At 29.4% G+C, this 20,505-nt stretch overlaps 1 protein-coding gene across 1 annotated transcript in view; it reads left to right on the top strand.

Moving 5' to 3' along the window:
• Positions 1-20,505, top strand: part of Gbeta13F (guanine nucleotide-binding protein subunit beta-1) — a 118,883-nt gene that overhangs the window by 2,406 nt on the left and 95,972 nt on the right. The window lies entirely within an intron of this gene.

Below are 20,505 nucleotides of genomic sequence, written 5' to 3'. Positions count from 1 at the left end.
CAAAATTTATTTATGACAATGAATTTTTATAACACACAAAAATTTCAGTTAAGGATGAACTTCAAGTAATGAACACCAAAATGTTCTTTAAAAAATAAAATTTTAGATTTGTTAAGAAAATTTTTGTATTATTGAAATAATTTTTCAACCATGGCCATTTTGTCTAACTACTAAAACACTCTTTTACACTTTTTAAGTTAAATTATTTTAACTAAGGATAATAGTTAAAAAAGTTAATAAGAAAAATTACATACATTTACAGTTTAAATAATTATATATTAAAACATTATAATTTCTGAAATTACTTGAAATTTTAAGATATCACAAGCAGGGTCTGGGCTATGGTAATTAATACTAGCTTCCTTATATGTTTAGCCCAGTGATTCTCAAAGTGGGGGTCGCGACCCCCAAGGGGGTCGTGAAAAATATTTGGGGGGTCGCTGAAAAATTGATTCTAGATCAATTTTTTTCAAATATTTTATAAATTTACTATGGATTCATGTTTAGAAATAATAGAAATAAAAACTATATAAAATAATTTTTACTTAAATAAATTGCGCACATAAATAATAAAGAATATAAATATTTAAATACAAGCCTAACCCCCTCCCTCCGGGATGTTTTTCGAGACATATTCATTCTTCGGGGGTCCTTCGAAATTTTTAAGTGCAGAAGGGGGGTCGCGGTTCAAAAAGTTTGAGAAACACTGGTTTAGCCCATCAATGGCTGAATGGATAAAACACTGGTAGTTGATCACAGATTTGCATCTTACTAATGGGTTGGTCACATGGAGTTTTCTGGGTTTTCTTCATGTGTCTAATGCCTAAAAAGGGTCAGTTTCTACAGAAAGTCTCTTGTGAGGCATTCCTCCTTGGCAGATTGTCCAAGTGTTGCATTGTCTTCTCCCACCAATCTATCCATTCCATGATACTTAACTGCTCTTTTTATCTGATATCATTGAAAGCATCATCTAAAAACACTGAAAATTTTTGCACAGTGTATAGTACTAAACAGTAGAAATTTTCATTTTCAGGCATTTGAGATAATTCAGATACCAGATTAACTTAACAATATGTGGTCCACGATCTCTCTAGATCCAAATGCAAATGACTTGAGAGAGATCCTTTGAGTTTATAGAAGAAAAAGAAGCATATTGTGCAAATTAAACAAAAATGCTTCTTGTAATATTTATCTTTATTAAAACACACATTAAAGATTAAATTAAAAACATATAAAACCATTTAAATTAAATTAAAATATTTAAAACAAAGACATTATTTTAAGAAAAACTTACTAATACAGTAGAGCATCGATTATCCGACCCCCGATTAACTGACTTATCGGTTAACTGACCGCGTTCTAGTTGGCAAATTCAAATGTTCGCTAGTGATGTGGCGTTACAATATTTGGTTATGTCTTGGCTACTTTAATATTATTTTTGTTAAATTTTTGCATGTTTTAGCTGGCAGCACTGGCTCGACCATGAAAGGGAGGCTAGTATTTAAACCAGGCCTAATACACTATACTAATAATGTATTTTTTCATACTTTTTGGTTATCCAACTTTTCAGTTATTCGACCAACCCCAGTCCCCAATTAAGTCGGATAATTGATGCTCTACTGTATTTTATACATACATTAATTAAATTCCACTCTAAGTCTGCCAAAAGTTTTCTTTTATTAAAGAGGTCTACTGGAAGCTGAAGTTTTGAGAAACTCTAGGTTTAGTGCATGCCATTAGGGTATTTTGTACTTAAAAGCATGTAGTTCTTCTAATTTTTCAAAAATTGCATGAAATTTTTTTCTTACAATTTAAATAAGTTCTGGTAATAAGAATATTAAAACTATTACAGTGAAATGTTGAATTAATATGTAAGTTGTGTATAATAGAAATGTAAAGAATACACATGTGCTATTCATCAATTTTTATTTGTTACTATACCTAAAGACAAATTTTGTAAATAGTTCTTTAAACTTTTCTCAATCATATCAAATGAGCTAATTTTAATTTTTACATTTTTTTACAATTTTAGATTTAATAAGTTAAGTTTTATTACACATAAGATTTATCATTTTATTGTACAGTGGAACCTCGTTTAATGAGCATAATTCGTTCCAGAATCTTACTCGCAATGTGAAACACTCGTTAAGCGAAACAATTCTTCCCATATAAAATACAATAATGTGTTCCATGCTGAAAAAAAGTACTCAAATATTTTATGTATAACATTTATTCAAGGAAAATTATACAATATACATTGTTAAGGAGTGTGAATCATTTTCATCTTTTCTTCTAGTGCAGAATCTAATGAGCCAACCTGGAATGTGAATTAGATTTGCAGAAAACAAAAAAAATCACAAATAATATGTCTGATAAACACACTAAACGATATGCCAAATTCTTGGGCTATGTAAATGCTATAATTAAATATTAGAAATTAATTAATTTGACTAGAGGTAAGCAGTTATGCTGCCATCTCGTATTAAATTTAATAATTATAAAAATTAATTTTTAATTTAGAAACTTTTAAAATTTAATCTGGATTGGTCATTAAATTTAGTACGAGATGACATGTTTATTATATAATGGGCTATGATTGTCGATGTTTATACGTAATATGTGGGAACACAAGTTTGAAAAAATGTGTGATCACGAGCGACACTAAGATGCTAGTGGAACGAGTGCTAAACACAGACTGATGGAGCATGCATACAATACGGGATTTCCCCTCTCCTTGTCACTCGTTAAGTGAGTCAATTTTTTACAATTTGTTTTGCTCGTTATGTGCGGTGCCCGTTAAGCAAGGTTCCACTGTATTATGAATTTGAGAGAAAAGTCAGTAATATTCTTAATAATCTAACATTGATAAAATTTTTTGAAATATTTATAACTCTCTTCAAATTCTTCATAATTACCATTTACACACTAAGTTTGAGGGTAGGTGTTAATAAACTGATATAAAAAATAATAAATAACTTTAATTTAAATGATATTCTTTATTATTTTTTATTTTAATAATTTGGATTGTGTAACAAAATAGTTTCCGAGTTTTTTCCAGTTTATTAATATTTTATGAAGTTCAGGAAATTTATTAAGAGGTAAATTTAATAAATATATATTTTTGTACTGTACATGGATTATACAGGATTTATTAATGAATAATAAATAATAGCTATCTATCCACTACTTTCTCAGCAAATAAATATTAAACCTGATGATGGCCTGTAGTAAATAGGTTGAAAACGCATGTAAAAATAAAAGAATTTTAAGCTCTGCAAAATTAGGTGTTGGTGAAAGAGAAAGAAATAATGGCTTTTTTCTTTTTTTTCAACGCCATGTAGATTGTGGATTAATAACAGGATAAACTACTTTAATTTAATAAAACATTTTATTTTTAATTGTAATAAGTCAGCAATTATTAAAAATATGTAACTGTTAATTAGAAAAAATAACTAATTAAAAAGTTGAAGAAGCAATAGCATATATGCATAAGTCAAATGCTGTTTTATTTTGTCAATGTGCCATAATATAAGGGATGTGAGGGTTAGGGAAAGTCATGGAATTTAAAACAAAAATTTAAGTATGAACCCTGTACAGTACATATGATTGATTCTGACAGTTTATCAAAGTGCCAATCAAGAAAGCTGACTTTCCTCTCCATTCATCATGTTCATTTTTACTGCTGTATACTTTAAAAAATATTTTTAAAGTTATATTTTTTTGGTGGTATGAATGTGAACTATTCAGTGAAATTTGCCAACAATGGGGACAGAATACATCTTCCAACCTTTTAGTAGCATCACCCCTATCATGAATTTGATTTGTATGCTAAGAAAAGAAAGGCTTTGACTGTTTTCTTGTTTTTCTGTGTCACCATTGGTCAATAAGAAACACTGCAATCTTTATTATTTTTATTCACTACACTAGCAGGTGCACAGTCTGCTTTTTGCTCATGTAATAAAGTATGTTTAATATATTTTTATATTTGTATAATAAAGGAAAGTCAAGATTTTTTTGCTTAGTTAAAATTCATCAGCGTTGCATTCTAGCTGGTCTGCTTGATACGTAAGAAACTAAGAAAAACTGCATGATTGGTTATGTAATTGACTGAAAACTAATGCAGCTGGCACATAAATAACTACAATCATCAGCTGCATGGAATTTTTTAATTAAAAATGTTTAGACATTATGTACATTATCTTCCTCTTATTCTTCTCTTAATGCCTTTGGCAGATTGCTTTCTATTCTTGAGTGACCAATGTAACTAAATTAGTCTATTCATAATATCTAGGGTTGCCAACCATCCAATTTTGAACTAAACTGTCTGATTTATAGGTTCTTGTCTGGTTTCCAATTGAGAAGTCAAATTAATCACCAGACAATTTCATTTGAATAATGTACTATAATAATTTACTAACAACTTAATATAATCAAAGTTATTACAGTAAATTATTTCAAAGTTTATTGATATTGATTCAAGATAATATTTTATAATGTTTTGTAATTTTTTTTTTATTGTGGAACATGGATATTACATGGATTATACAGTATACTTTCATGGTGGTTCTATACTGATGCAATTCAGAGCAAATAGGCGCAATGACTTCAATATTTCAGGCAGTCATATTTTTCCATTATTAATTGATAAATTAATTGATTTACGTTGCAATTACAATCAACATTCTCTGATTAACAAAATAATATGAAACTGGCAGGAACCGATTGAAATTGAGTTTTGTTCAATTAAAATACAGTCAATCAGCTCATTTAAAATTTGCTGTTCTATACAAAAATCATCAGTAGAGCAAATGTTATTTGGGTCTGTCTGCAGATGATTTGTGTCTGCCTGCTCTTTGGTACCACAAGGTTCCTCCCACTGGTTCTGTCTCTCAATGGCTTCTTTCAATTTTGCATCCTGATCCCAGGGTGGCAATTTAGCATTCTTAAGGTTGCCAGATTTCAACTGGCATGGCTAAGGTAGGGGTAGCCTGCCTTTTGACAGTCACTTTGTCCTGGATTTACCAATAAAACTCTTAGACCTATCAACAGTTGGATCTTCAAGCTTACTCTTCTTTTTGTTGGTAGATTAGTTTTGTTGTTAAGAATTCATCAATTGGTATTAAGTAATGAATTGGATGGTTAGAATCATATTTTGGTCTCATCACAGAGTAATGATAAAATGAAAACAGAGATTGGCACTAAAACTTGGTAGATGGCACTGCAGTCAATATTTAAAAAACTTATTGTTTTTTTAGTGTTGAAAAGTACATACAATTAAACACTTACTCGAAAACCTTTTAAACATGCAGCCAAATTTATTAACTTCAAATGTTTTCGGTCGTTAAAAGACCTTTCTCAAGACAAAAAAAAAAAAACATTGTAAAATTTGAAGACTTAGTACGAGTACAAAAACGAAAAAGCTTTAGAACACTTTTGAACGATATTCTGTTGCAAAATTTTGCAATGAAAGTTAATAAATTTGGCTGCACGTCGTTTAAAAGGTTTTCGAGTAAGTGTTTATCTATTGAGTAATAATCAGTCTCGGAAGAAGTACATGCATTTATTTTACTAATACATATTTTTTAACTAATTTTATTTTATTATTTAATGAAATAGTGTTTAAATTTTAATTATTTATTTGCAGCTTGCCAAATTAATTTTATTAATTTATTAATGTTAAAAAGTTTAATTTATTAATTGTTAAAAAGTAATGAAAAAATCTTTTAATTAAATGTGTAATTAGCAAAAAGGAAGAAATTGAGTAGGGGATGAATAAAGAGTTGTTTTAATGGTTAAAAAACTAAATTGCTAGATTGTACTGTACTGTACATGAGTACCTGACATGTTTGTTCCTTAGACTTAACATTGTATATTTGCCTCTTTATCACATTTTCACCATTGCACTTTTCTCAAATCTCCCTTCAACAGCATCATCTACAGAGTAAGAGCTTTAATTTGATCATATTTCTACCCTTAGCCATTCTCTCAAATGAAGCTGGATAGTATTTGCAGATTGCCAAATTAATATATTCATATATTTTGCACTAACCAGATAGATAGATAGATCACAAAAAAATTACACCTTTAAAATCTAGCAATGAATTTAATAAAATAAGAATGAAAAAAATCCAGGTGCATCAATCATAGAGATGTGGACAACTTGTCTACTGTATGGTGGTTCATTTTTGAAATTTAATTTTATTAAGGGATATTTATATGTTTATTTTTACTTTTTATTTTATTTCTGTAGTTATTTATTTTATTAATCTCAACTACATGCTCAACTAAATGCTGTTATTTATTTATTTATTTTAGAATTCTTGTTCTTGTTTTTAAATTTTTGTATTCACATTCTATTTTTCTGTTCTGTCATAATCAAATTAATATATAGAAATATGTAGATAATTGACAATGTAATTTATTTTATTAAATTTTCAGGAAAAGTCTTGATAGATGTTTAGTTTTCGCACCCCTACAAAAAAACATATCATAAAAACAAATAACACCTCTTAAAACAAAAACAAATGAAACAAAAAAGAATAAATAAAATAAAAACATTTAACAAATTTTAAAAGATATACAGTGCTTTTTCACATTTTAATTTAAAATTAGGAAAATCAAAATGTAAAAATTAATCAAAATTATTAAGATTTTGCAATATACAGTAAAGATCATTGGGATAGATTTAGACGATAAAATGGAGTAAAAACGTAAGTACAGTAGACCTCCCTATAACACGGTAGATATGTTCTGTGTTATATGAATCCATGTTGTATGAGTCACTTAAATACATGAGCCAATCACAGCCCATCACGTGTGCAGTTTAGGGGCTATGGCTGTTTGAAAGGTTTTCTTCCATAAAATTAATCGATTCTAGACTACTTTGACTCAACATTTCCAAATCACATATAATTTTTTGGGAATAATCCATATAAACTATGCTATAAACAAAAAATTGTAGGATTACTTACTGAATGTGCACTGTTCGATGATGCCATTGCTTAAGCTTGTTTTCATCGTGGAGTGGCTCATTGAATGGCAGACGCGTGTTTCCTGGTCAGCGAATTTTTTGCAGAAAAATGACTTAACTTTGGAGACATCATTAATAAAAATATAATTTTTATGGTCGTTGAATAATAAATGTTTTTTAGTAGGTCCAGTGCTTGTCTAAACTCAACAGTTTGTACAATATCCGCTATTGGTCCTGATTTGACCAATCCTGTCGCAACACAAGTTGGCAATGACATTTTACCATGTTATACGAGTCTCTTTTAGCATGTTATACAAACCCAATCGCAATTTTTTAGCCATGTTCTACGAATCCATGTTATGGGGGGGTCTACTGTAAATGAGCAAAGTTTTCTCGATGAAATTTGGAGTGAAAGCCTATCTTGATAAATAAGACCATTAAAATATTTAATATATTAACTGATCAAAATATTTAATTCTTTCAAAGATACAAAGACCAGGCAAATTCTAGCAATATTAGAGCCAATAGTGAAAGGCAAATTACACATTTTTTTAAACTAATTATATCTTAATAGCAGTAGTAGTCTTGTGTAAAAGGAAAGGTGCAGCCATTGACCAGATGGGCAATCCATAATCAATGCAAGATTGAAAGAAAATTAGCATAGAAAATTATTTGCAATGCTCTTTTATTAAAGATGAGTTTGCAAAATTGCCATAAAATTCCATGTCTGATAGTCAGGGATTTAACTATTTTATCAATATGATTATTGAAAGTAAGTTTGGTGTCAAAAATTATGCCTAAATCACTAATAGAAGTTATGTAATTAATTGGATAAGAATTGATGTAAAAAACAGGTAATGGAGGATACAAATCAAAGCATAACACAACCACTGTTTTTTCTGTATAAATTTTCAGGCTTGCAGATTTAAACTTATTTATTAATAAATAGATATCAAACTGTAAGATAGATGGATCAGAACAGATTCATTTTATGTCATCAGCATAAAATTATATGAGATTTAAGATGGCAGAAATGTTACAATGGTTTACTTGCTTAAAATAAAAATTTCTTTCAAAAACAGGCAAATGGCACTGGAAATTAATCAGTCAGACATTATAATTGGCTATTAATAAGATTGAAGCTTATTCCTTAGAAAAATACATATTTCTAAAAAATTTTTAGTATCATATAGAACGTTTTCAGTTTGAATATAAATTTCAGACAAAATTCTTTAAACATTGTCCATTTTTAATATTAAATTTAATAATTTTAAATTTAAAAAGTAGTAATGTTTAAAGTACCAACCACTGCTGTTTGCCATCAGGTTATATAACAGCTATAATAATAATAAATTATCAATCAATTTGACCCTAGAGGGAGAGGTTAGACACCATCTCGTAATAAATTTAATAATAATAATTTATTATTATTATTAAATTTATTATGAGATTATTATTTAACTTTAATTTTTTTATTCATTGTTTACACAATGTTTTAAAAATTTTTTAAGTTATACAATATCCATAAGTCAGAACTGGAAGAAAAATATAATTTTTTTGTATATTTTACAAGTAAGAATAATAATTTAATTAAATAATCTACTATATAAAACTGAAACTGGGCGGTCTCTGTCACAGTATGCCAAAGACAGCCACTAGGAGCATCCCTAGCTATTATTTAAATTAACAATAAATGCGATTTTTTGTTTTTGACTGCATTTTAGTAAGGTATGCCGTGAGAATGCACATTAAGAAGGAATTTTTTAAATTTAATAATTTAGAAGGTTCTGGAAGAATACAGTAATATTCTGTCATAGTTGGAGTTACAGGCCATAGGCACTAAGTCAGCTCTAGTGACACAATAAGTAATTGAGTATAGTTATATGTACATTAATAAGTTCTGGAATCAAGGTCAGACTAACGTCTTAGTAGGAACTGCATGGTAAGCAAGAATTGCAGTTCAAGTCCCACTTCAGGACAATTCTTTTCTTCTAGAACCTTCTAAATTAATTATTAAAATGTTAATTTAGCAATAAATATTAAATTCAGCAAGAGATGGTACCTAACACTTGCCTCTAGTGCCAAATTACTTAGCATTTAATAACAGTAGTAGTAATATAGCCCAATATAATCAGGCAGTCATTTGGCTTTATTATACTAACCAATAAACGTTTAAAATAAAGTATTATTATTTTCTAAGTTTGTTTCAAAATTGGCCACAGCCATATTTTTGTTTCAGAATAGGCCACATCCAAACTTGAAGTCTTTATAATAAATGTATTATCTATGCAGGATTTCCAAATTTATGGCTAGTCATGTTAAAGGTAGTATGTATATATGTTGTTAAAAATATTTCTCTTTTCTTAAGAGCTATTTTTATTTTTAAAAAGTGAAAAACATAATATCAGGAACACTTTTTAATTTTTCTAACACGTAGATTTTGATTTATTTTGTAAATTTACTTAATATGGATGTAGCCAGTATTGCAATTCATATAATGCAATGCTTGATAATGTAGAAACCTGTTTTGAGGATTTGCTTGACAAAAAGTTAATAAGTAAAAAGAATTTAGACAAAACTAGTAGGTACAAGGCACAATCACAGCACTGATAAATGTAGTCAAATTAAATTCCTTTCATGCTTCAATGTGGATAAATACAATCCACTTTTTATACAAATTTGTTTTTGTTACAGTTAAATAATTGTGAGATTTTTACAAATCTATAGGAATCAATATATGGGATTGTCCACACGTTATATAATGCTCCAGTGACACCATAAGTAATTTCATACATACCTTCATCAAAATTATGTTATACACCCTAGATTAACCACCTTAATTGTAGTAAAGATTAATACACAGCAAAGTGTACTGAATGATATTTTATGTACTGTACAAAGTATACTTTTTCTGAAGAGTTGCATAGCAAACAGTAGGGTTTGCTATGTAACTCTTCAGAAAAAATAAATCAGTCTGTTATCCAAGAGTTGACTTGAGATAAGTAGGATAAAAATTATATAATGTAATAATTAAAAACTTCAAAAAATTAAAAAAGTAAATTTTAAAAGGCAAAATAGAACTGCACTGTAACAAAACTGGATCACCACCATTATGATTGTCCAGAATAGGATTTTTATAGGAATAGAAAAATATACTCCCACAACTGCCATAAATGACCGGGCTAAATTTGGATATAATGATTATAAATTACGGTAGTTGTGGGAGTATATTTGCTTAGTAATGGGTTTTTGAATGGTGTGTATATTTCTATAGGAATAGGATAATACAATTTAAGAATAGTTTTCATCTGAATCAACTATAAACATGAAAGTATTAGGAAAGTATTTAATAATTGTATAACTGAACAAAATTACCTTCTTCTTGATAACTGGATTGATAACTATGTACAGTACATCAAACAAAACCTTTACACTCCAGTAAATAATTTTATTGTAAAAATTTGTTATACACAGGAAATCCTTGTTAGTTTGAAATTCAAGGGATGAAATAATTGAGTTTCAAATTATCTGAGATTTATGTATATCTGTACACTGTGCCAAATGCCATGTAACTGATGTAATTTATTGAGCAAACTGAATATGGATACATACAATGAATTCTATTTTTATTAATTAATAATAATATAAATGTGAAGATAACAGCATGTCTGGTGAAAACCTCACAAGTTGCCAGATAAGTATAAAAATTAAAGCAGATTCCTTGAAATGTAGCCCAAATTATTTTTAAAGTGGCTCAAAAAAGTAGTAAGTTGCTCAAATCTAGTAGTGTAGAGCTTTACAAATATCTAAATCTGCTACTCATAGCCCAATCTTGCAATCCCAAAAACCAGCCATATTTTATGATAAGAGAAAAAAAGAGTAGTCCATGAGTAAGATGACACCCGAAAATGTGTTACTGTAAAAGCAAAGCCATACTGACCATATTAGAGTTGTTCTTGGTCTATTGTTCTCTTCTAGTATGGAGGCACTTTGATCTAAATGAATGAGTTAACATAGGCATATCACAGTTTGGACAGAATTTTTACTTCAGATTACAAAGTAGCCATATTTTGACCTAACCAAATTTTTTAACATGTAAATCTCTATATCCCCAGCCAGGACAAAAGTATAGTTACAAACTAATGGAATTTTGAACTATATGAGTTTGAATTAACAAGGATTTTCTGTATTTTAATGTAAAAATTTTTATGCCATATATTTGTATCTGTTTTAATTTTATAAGTCTTAAAAGGCCACTGAATCTTTTTGTATACTGCTTTATATTTCATATCTTTGTATTTTTGTTCTAATTATTTAAAATTTGAAATTGGTTTCGTGAATTCTAATTTAGAACGTTGTTGACCTGATGCTGATCTTGTGTAAGATCAAAAACATTTGTCAAATTTTTATATTAAAAGATATAAAACTACTATCAAAATATATACAGACTACAACAATTATTACAACAATATTTTAAATAAAAATATGCTGTAACTACTTAAAATCATTAATTAAATCTTTGAAGCAAGAGACAAATAGTGATGGAATTAGTAGTATGCTGGAATGTGGAGTTAGAATGTATGATTGGCAGAATATACAGTAGATCATGTACTCTTTGATGATTTGAGATGCTGTCACAATAAATATGAAAGAAATAATTTTCATATTTATTTACACAGCTGCCAATAATTTTCAATTATAGTTTGACCATTAATTAAATGTGTAAGTTTAATAGCACACCATTTAAATTTAACACATGCACTCCATTTAGTTAAAATTCATATCAAAGTTTTAAAGTTTGTTCCTGATTGACCATGTATGACGACATACAAATATAAACACGTTCAAATATGATAGTTATATATTAAAGCCAAATGATTGCTAATGCCTGCCTCTAGAGCCAAATTACTTAGCATTTAATTAATAATAGTAATGGTAATGTAACAATATAATTTGGCAGTCATTTGGTTTTAATATGTATGACATTTTCAGTATTTATTCCTTTATATATAATGGACTAAGTGATTAATATGGGCATTTTGAATAATGACAAACAATATCAGACACTGTAAAAAATTTCACATTTTTTTATCATAACTTCTCACATTGACCAATCACTATAAATACTGTTATCATTTGGTCAGGGAAAGTGGTGGTGATAACTTTAGGAGTGATTATTCAACAGACTACTCAATTAGAGCTTGTGTCTGAATTGCACATGCATATTGCATTTAGTATTGAATTTTAAATTTATGCAGCCAGTAGTTAATCCTGTGCGACATTTACATTTTACTTTTGCTTCTTAAAATAGTGTCTTTTTCAAAAAATAACAACCTTGGAGTAATCATTAAGTAATATAAATAACTGTTTCAACAATCAATTAAATGAGTTACAAAAAGTCAGAGCAGTCAAATTTTTACACAATCAGCTTCATTGTCAAATAGGACAATGATGTGAAAAGCGAGTCAAAAACCAAAGTGACTTTGAAGTTACTGAAGAATATCAGCATTTATATAGATATGATGATGTATCTATCAGAGAAATAGAAAAATTTATTGTATCTGTAAAAGAAAGTAATTTAATTGGGCTGCAATTTGAAAAAATTGTAGACCTATAAATTCCCACTGTCGTCCGTGTGTTTGTCTGTCTTTCCTTAATCTCGAGAACAGAGTTAGATAAATGAAATCTGAGACCAGATATAGAAATCTTGGGCAGGAGGCCCCTATTAACAATATACAAACTTCTGATGCAAACTGGAAGTCATGTTCTTTCAATTCGAAACTTCCCCTGAAAGTAGTTAATAGATGACTGGCACAAACTCTATTGTTAAAGGAAAAGTATGATGTAAAGGGGCAAGACACTACAGTACTAATTTGAGTGTGGAGTAGAATGTATGATTTGCAGAATATACAGTAGATCATGTAAAATTATGATGATTTGAGATGCTGTCACAATAAATATGAAAGAAATAATTTTCATATTTATTTACACAGCTGCCAATAATTTTCAATTATAGTTTGACCATTAATTAAATGTGTAAGTTTAATAGCACACCATTTAAATTTAACACATGCACTCCATTTAGTTAAAATTCATATCAAAGTTTTAAAGTTTGTTTTCGTTTTGCCTGAAGAAGACATTCTATACATGTCGAAAGTGCTTGCAAAAAATTTTGTATATGTTTTGTGTTTTACTCATCAAAACTTCACTAATGCTGATAGACAGTGCTTAAACTTTATCTAACTCATAATAAATAATTGATCGTTAAATATTACATTCACACTGAAGAAATATTTCAGATATTGCACAATGTTCATATTGTTATTGGCCATGGCATCAGAAACTATATGGAAAAAGAATTAAATACAAAATATCAGATACCATAATTTTCTTGAACATGTATGAAATTTGTCAGAAAAAAAACAATGTTTCTAAGAAAGGCCTGATAGTTAAATCAATTTTAAATAGTAAAATGAACTCAAGATGTCAAATTGAATTTATAGATATGCAGTCACAAGCCAATGAGCAATATAAATTTATACTCATGTACTAGACTTTTCATCAACATTAGTTTACTTAATACAGTTAATAATACTTACTTTTTAAAAATCACATGTTATTTTTAAAATACTTTAAAATAATTTACAAAAAATAAATAATTCTTAATGAAAAAAGTAGAGATTTTTTTTTTTGAAAATCAAATTGCCCAAAGGAAATTTAGCTTTATTCATAATGTGTGGTCAATTTAATAAATTAATCAATATTTATCATACTGCTGGCCATTTTAATCATTTTACTTTTCCTGCTGTTTTATATAACAGTTTTCTCTGGCGATCAATCAAAAAGTGACCGCCCAAGATTTTTACATTTTTGAGCTCAGGACACCTTGAAACATTGAGAAATGCAAAAAAATTCAGGGGTTTTTTCTGTGTGTGTGGTCACAATTTTGTTCACCCTCTTTGAAGCTTAATAACTCCTGTTCTTTATGTTGAGAATTTTTGAAACTTTGCAGGGAGGTTTATTAGGAGGATTGATAGTATTAAATTTTGATGGTTAAAGGTCAGCATGGTGGTGAGATAGAAGGATGTCGTGTGTCATATCTCGAGAGAGGTCAAACTTAATGAAGATTTTACTCATTATTAGCATTCACAATTTTTTATAAAACACATCTCTACCCTCAAAATTAAGCATTTTGCCTTTTTATAATAGTTAAAAATATAGTTAAAAAACAAGCTTTTTAATAAAATATAACAGATGGCACACCAAATGTTACTGGGAAAGTTAATCAACTTATCGTTGCATTTTTTAATAATGGCCAAGCATTATAAATAATGACCTATTAATCACTTGGCCCATAACATATATATATTAATATTTTGTGACATTATCTTTAGTTTTAATAACAGTCCAAATTCTCTCTGGCATGCTGTCAATCAGGCTTTGAATAATGTCATGATTGATATTACGTTGCCATATTGCCATACATGAACATTCATTTCTTTCAATTCTATTCTGTTGAAGGCTGTGCTCTTTGAACTTTAGGAGCCATGAGATGCATTACATTTTAAATTGGGTTAAGATCAGTGGCAGATGAACTACCACCTGAGCCCTAGGCTGTTTTAGTAAGACTTATCCTGATCTTGCCTTTCTGTCCCACTCATGTTGAATAGAATAAAAGGACATTAAGTTGTTATAAAAATATGTCATTTAAAATAACATGTCAATTAACCTTTTTTTTTTTCTTTGCTTTTGAACCATTTCTTTTGGGTCTCTGGCCTAGTCAGCATAATGGTTAATCTGTCATTTTTTTAAGATGTGTTGGATTTCCAGTTCACTCCAGCACTTGTATTCCCAACTCTGAAAACAATATTTGCATCTGAAAGAGCAAAGTGGATATTCATTTAATATTTCAAAAGTATTGATTAGAACTAGAAACATACCTGTCTAGATTGTGGCAGGGTTTCAAATCTTGTTGGAAAGTGTTCAAATGCATCTCTGACTGTGTTGACAACATGGCCTCTAATAAAAGTTTTATATGTAAATATATCAAACATCTTGAAGCCCAATACGTATATAAAAACTTAACCAAATGATCGCCATAAATCAGGGATGTCCAACTTTTTTGTTTCTCTGGGCCACATTGAAAGAAGTCATGGAGTTTTAGGCCATAAGTATCTTGCATATACTTGTGGCCCAATCCTTAAATATACAAATATATTTAAGGATTAACATGTCTAGATTATAGTAATAAGTATTAAAACTTTATCAGGAAAAAGGATATTTAAAAAAATTACTTCTACAGACACTTTCAATTTTTACTCAGAAATAGATAAATTCATTTATTATAAAGGAGACAAACAAAAATTTATTTGAAAAACACAAATATTTGTTTTATTTGAGTCTCTAATTAATAAAAAACGACAAAACCACTATTTTTGCATTTTTATTTGACTAATATATTTATAAATAATATGTAACCCAAAAAGTAACCAATGTGCCAAATGATATTTTTTACACCAAAGTAAAAAAATGGGTAGCCAAATCTTGCAACGCTGGAAGGAATATTAAATAAAGCTGGAGTTGGAACTCAAAGGATTATAGACCCAAATGCAAGGACAAAAGATAAAGAAGTGAGGAAGGTTGGAAAATTAAGCATCAATATTTGCATAACAGAAGATCTATTTAATCTTTCTCACTACTTTTTATCTTTTGGCCTTTCTCTCCATTTCCCGAATTTGGGTCTATAATCCTTTGAGCCACAACTCTAGCTTTAAATTTAGTATTCCTTCCTCATTCACACATTTTCAAGTATTTGAAAACATTTTCTTTCCACTCAAAAATAAAATATATATAAAGGTTTACGGCTTTGTGAAACTTCTTTTTGAGTTTATGCCGTTGAAATGAATAAATAAAAATAAAATTTAAAAATTTGTCTGTTTTGTTTACATGTTCATTGGGCTGCATTGGAACCTGCCTTGAACCGCGGGCCACGGGTTGGACACCCCTGCATTAAATAATCAGGCTATAACTCTGTTAATTTAATGATTAATAATAAGTAATTTGTTACTAGAGGTAGATGTTAGGTGCCATCTCTTAACTAAATTAATAATTATAATTTTAATAATTTATTAAATAATTTAGAACCATCTGGAAGAAATGACTGACTGACCCGGGGTGGGGCTTAACCTGTCAGCTGCGCACTTGATAATCCGAAACAACACCGCTGTTGCGTACAGGTTTTGTGGTTTTTAAAGTGGTTTTTCAATTTGCGATATCTCGCTTAAAAATTTTAGTAGATATAATCTGTTTTCAGTTTTCTATCACGTACGTATTACACTTTACGATTGTTTACTTCAAAATATTATGTACGTTTAAAAAAACTAATAAAATTTAAGATTTTAAAATATTTAAAAAAATCGTTTTTTTATATATTTTCCATTAATTTGTTACATACGTTACTTAGACATGTATATTTTCTGTCAAATAAAAAAAACTGCAGCTTTCTAAATCAACGTAGAGAAATAATACGGCCTATAGATTATAACGCCGATCGGCGTGGGGGGTGGTGGCCTTTCTAAATCTAGGTTAATACACTTTTATTACTGATGATGTGTATTTGATTCTATTTATACGTTATTTAATTTATTGTACTAATAGTAGACTATAATAAGCGATAATTACTTTATTATATTAACGACTATACATGTATATCTTATGTATTACGGAAGTAACACCATAACCAGAAGTACTTTGTTTTTTGAAAGATTTATGGCTGAATGGCTTTAAAAACAAGCTTATTTGTTAAATAGGATAAACATACATAAAAATTTATTAAATTCATGCTAAAAATAGATAAGAATAACGATTTATAATTGTTTGTTTACGTTTGTAGCTGACAATGTAGCTCGAAGTTGGTATAACTTTTTCCAAGAAAGTTCCCACCCCACAAACCCAAGTCAATGCTTATTGGTCAAAGGATAGTCATTTAGCTATAATATACCAATTAGAACTTAACAGGCATGCTAAGTAGGATTTTATTGTCAAATGAACAAAAGAAAGGTCTCCCATAGACTTAACATGGAATGGAGGAGTTTTGTGCCTAAATTTAAAAATACGGGGTGGTAACAAATATCTTATTCGTTGAAACAGACTTAGTCTATGTAAATAAAAGCCAATCAGTGCTTAAATCGCCACCAACTAGTTAATTACGAAAGAAAATTGACAGTTATTCAAACTGTTGCGGAGTACTCCAGTTGAACGAAAACCGGTTACTCCAATAGCAGTACTCTGCAAACAACTGGTTAAAACCCGCAACTTCTGCTTGCTGTGCGGTGCACTTGTCAGTTGCGCCACCTGGACCCCGAGCAAGCCTTCGCTTCCAGATGTATTTAAATTTAGATATAACCTTATGCTGGCAGTTAATTACAGCACTGGCTGGAGACAACTCCTATACCCATGACTTAAGATTAATTGTGTAAGGTTATATCTAAATTTAAATACATCTGGAAGCGGGTTGGGGTCCAGGTGGCACAACTGACAAGTACACCGCACAGCAAGCAGAAGTTGCGGGTTTAAGCCCCACCCCAAGTCAGTTCATTTCTTCCAGATGGTTCTAAATTATTTAATAAATTATTAAAATTATAATTATTAATTTAGTTAAGAGATGGCACCTAACATCTACCTCTAGTAGCAAATTACTTATTATTAATCATTAAATTAGCAGAGTTATAGCCTAATTATTTAAGGCGATTGTTTGGTTATGTTCCTAATAAGTTATATAATGGTTCGGATTCATTGTGCTATCCACAAAATAAAGTCTTCAATTCCATTGTAGGTCGTTATACCCAAACCATTACTGAAGAAGAAAACTTTTTAGACCTTTTTAGAAACATTTTTTTACACTTAAAATTTTTAGAGGTAGTTTGACTAATATCTTTCATCTACTATGCAACAAATCAGTTTGGGTTCATCACTAGATAATGAAAACTGTCTTATCTGAAAATATGGTATGTTGCCATCCTATTATCCAGTTGCATTACTTTTTAGCACATGCCAATCTTGTCTTTCTCTTCTGTGTTAGTAATGATTTCTTCTTGGCCATATGTGCAAAAATTCCTGCTTCACAGCATCTCTTATGGACAACAAATGAACAGTGCTGACTTGATGGTAACGTGTCCCTTAGGAAACTTGCTGCAGAGGAGACAAATCTGTTTTGCCTCCCCTGCAGAATGGTTGCCAATAGAGAGCACTTTTACTAATGGCACTCTTATATGAACTATTTGTATGTAACTTTAAAGTACATTTATGAGATTTTACTGTATTTGGTTTATTTTTTTCTCCTTTTGAGCATTTTTGACCACTCATTTTGTCATTTGAGGCAGTTGTCTTGTTGCCTTACCAATCGAATTAGCCCTGTACATGGATTTGCAATTATTTCTCTTGATGTTTTTCACTCCATTGCAATTTCTGAGATGTATCAAATCAACTTTTTTTAGTTGAAACTGCAGAGAATTTTGTCATTCCCTGGCATGGATATACATGGCTGCTCACTACAAGATAAATTATCTACATTTCTAAATATCTTTGCAACTAAAGCATGAAAAAAGATGTAATATTTTCAAATTTGCAACAAATAAAACTTCTTTTTTCATAACTGTTTCATTTAATTATTGTGACTGATGCCTTTGTTTTGTTATTAGGATTTTTTTAAGTTATAAAACTTTAAATTTTATGAATTTGATATCATTATGTGACTTGCTGGATTTTTTATGGTTTACCTATTATTTCTGCAATTGCTTCATTTCTCATATAGTAAACATTCATGTTTAGACAATTAGCCATAAACTTTGTTTTCTGTAATATTTCAATGTTGACTTTTTTTGAAACTTGGTAATTGATTTTTGAAACTGCACAACTATATCACAAAAAATCATAAAAATAAAATTATGGTAATCTAATCTGATAAAACTTACTGTTTACAATCTTAAAGAAAACATTTTTCCTAGTAGAAGAAAACAATAATAATATAATTTTACTGACTTCTGAGAAGGAAATTTTTTTATTGAAGTAATAAAACACTTTATTACCAATGGTAACATTTGACCTCAAAGCTTGGCTACTGGATGACATACTTCAGGAAGCAGGAATTGAGCATATGGAGTGGCTGGCATGCTCTCTGTACTTAAATCCTATTAATTCTATCTGAGATGTCCATGGCAGACAAAGATGATGCTGACCTTGTTACGACTTGACTTTTCATGAACTGGAGATCAGCCTTTCATGCAGAGTGGCACAATTCTCTTACTACCTTTTGTCAGCCTAATTGAGTCAATTTGGCTGTATCAATCCACACAATAATAATTATTATAATAAGCCTATTATTTGTATCTTGAAAGCTGATAAATTTTTTCCTTTATATAATGTCATTATTTCAGAGAATTGTTTAGAAACTGATTATCAAGTTTATCATATTAAGTTTTTTTTATTGCTACAAAATGAATTTTATTGGTAAAAATAATTATATACATTTAAAATGGCAGACCTAGTTTGACCATATAATATTACAAGAAATTATATAAAACAGAAGAAACACTCCAAATTTGCCAAAAACAAAATTAATGTAAAAAAAATTTTTTACAGCTTCTTTCCAGTTTTTTTTTCCTGCACACATCACAGGTGTGCTGTAGTTTAGCTATTTCAGGAGACCACACATCTTACTCAGAACACTCTATTACTCTAAATATCCAAATTATTTTTTTGAGTCATACCTTACATGGCATCCCAAAACATGTACAGTTCATTAAATGCTAAATTTACATATGAATGTTTTTGTATTGTTTCTTACATATAAACATCATAACAAGACTATTTTATATTTCAGATCATTAGTTCAGTATATATATCCTGTGTCATCACATTACTTGTTGTCAACCTGTTAATATGTATGCATATTGTCTGCTTCTACCTCATCAGTAGTTAGTTATTGTATTCATTCGTCTGGCCAGAATGGCATTTCTTGCTGTATCTAATATTGTATATTGTCTTATCTTTAAATTCTGCATTGTATGTCAGGACTGTGTATCCACCCTACTCCAAAGCTATTTTTCTACACCTTTCCTCCTCGTAATATTACTGATCCTAATGTTCACTCCCTTCCACTCCCTTTTCCCACACTTCCCATGCCTTTCTTCTAGGCTGTCCTGTGAGATAGCCAGTCTCTTTCCTTGATCTTCTGATCCCCTAGTTGTTTTGACCAGTGAATTAGCAACTGCATAGTTTAAACTTATCTCGTCTACTAGTACTTTATCAATTAACAGGACTTATTATACTGGACTATCTGTAAGAACTAATTGCTGCATCCATAAAGATGCATCAATTAGTTCTTACAGATCAGAAATAATATTGTTTATTTAAATCACCTTAAGGTGATTAATTAAGCAACTGCATAGGTTTATAATCTTAAATATTTTTATAAATAAAATTAATCCCGTAAAAACTTTAAATCCAGTAAAAAATGGAACATTATTAACAAAATG

Source organism: Centruroides vittatus, unplaced genomic scaffold (genome assembly GCF_030686945.1).
Source record: "Centruroides vittatus isolate TY-2023 unplaced genomic scaffold, ASM3068694v2 contig_3127, whole genome shotgun sequence".
Lineage (NCBI taxonomy): Eukaryota > Metazoa > Arthropoda > Arachnida > Scorpiones > Buthidae > Centruroides > Centruroides vittatus.
Note: the sequence above shows the minus strand (reverse complement) of the source record. Positions and strands in the feature narration are given on the sequence as shown.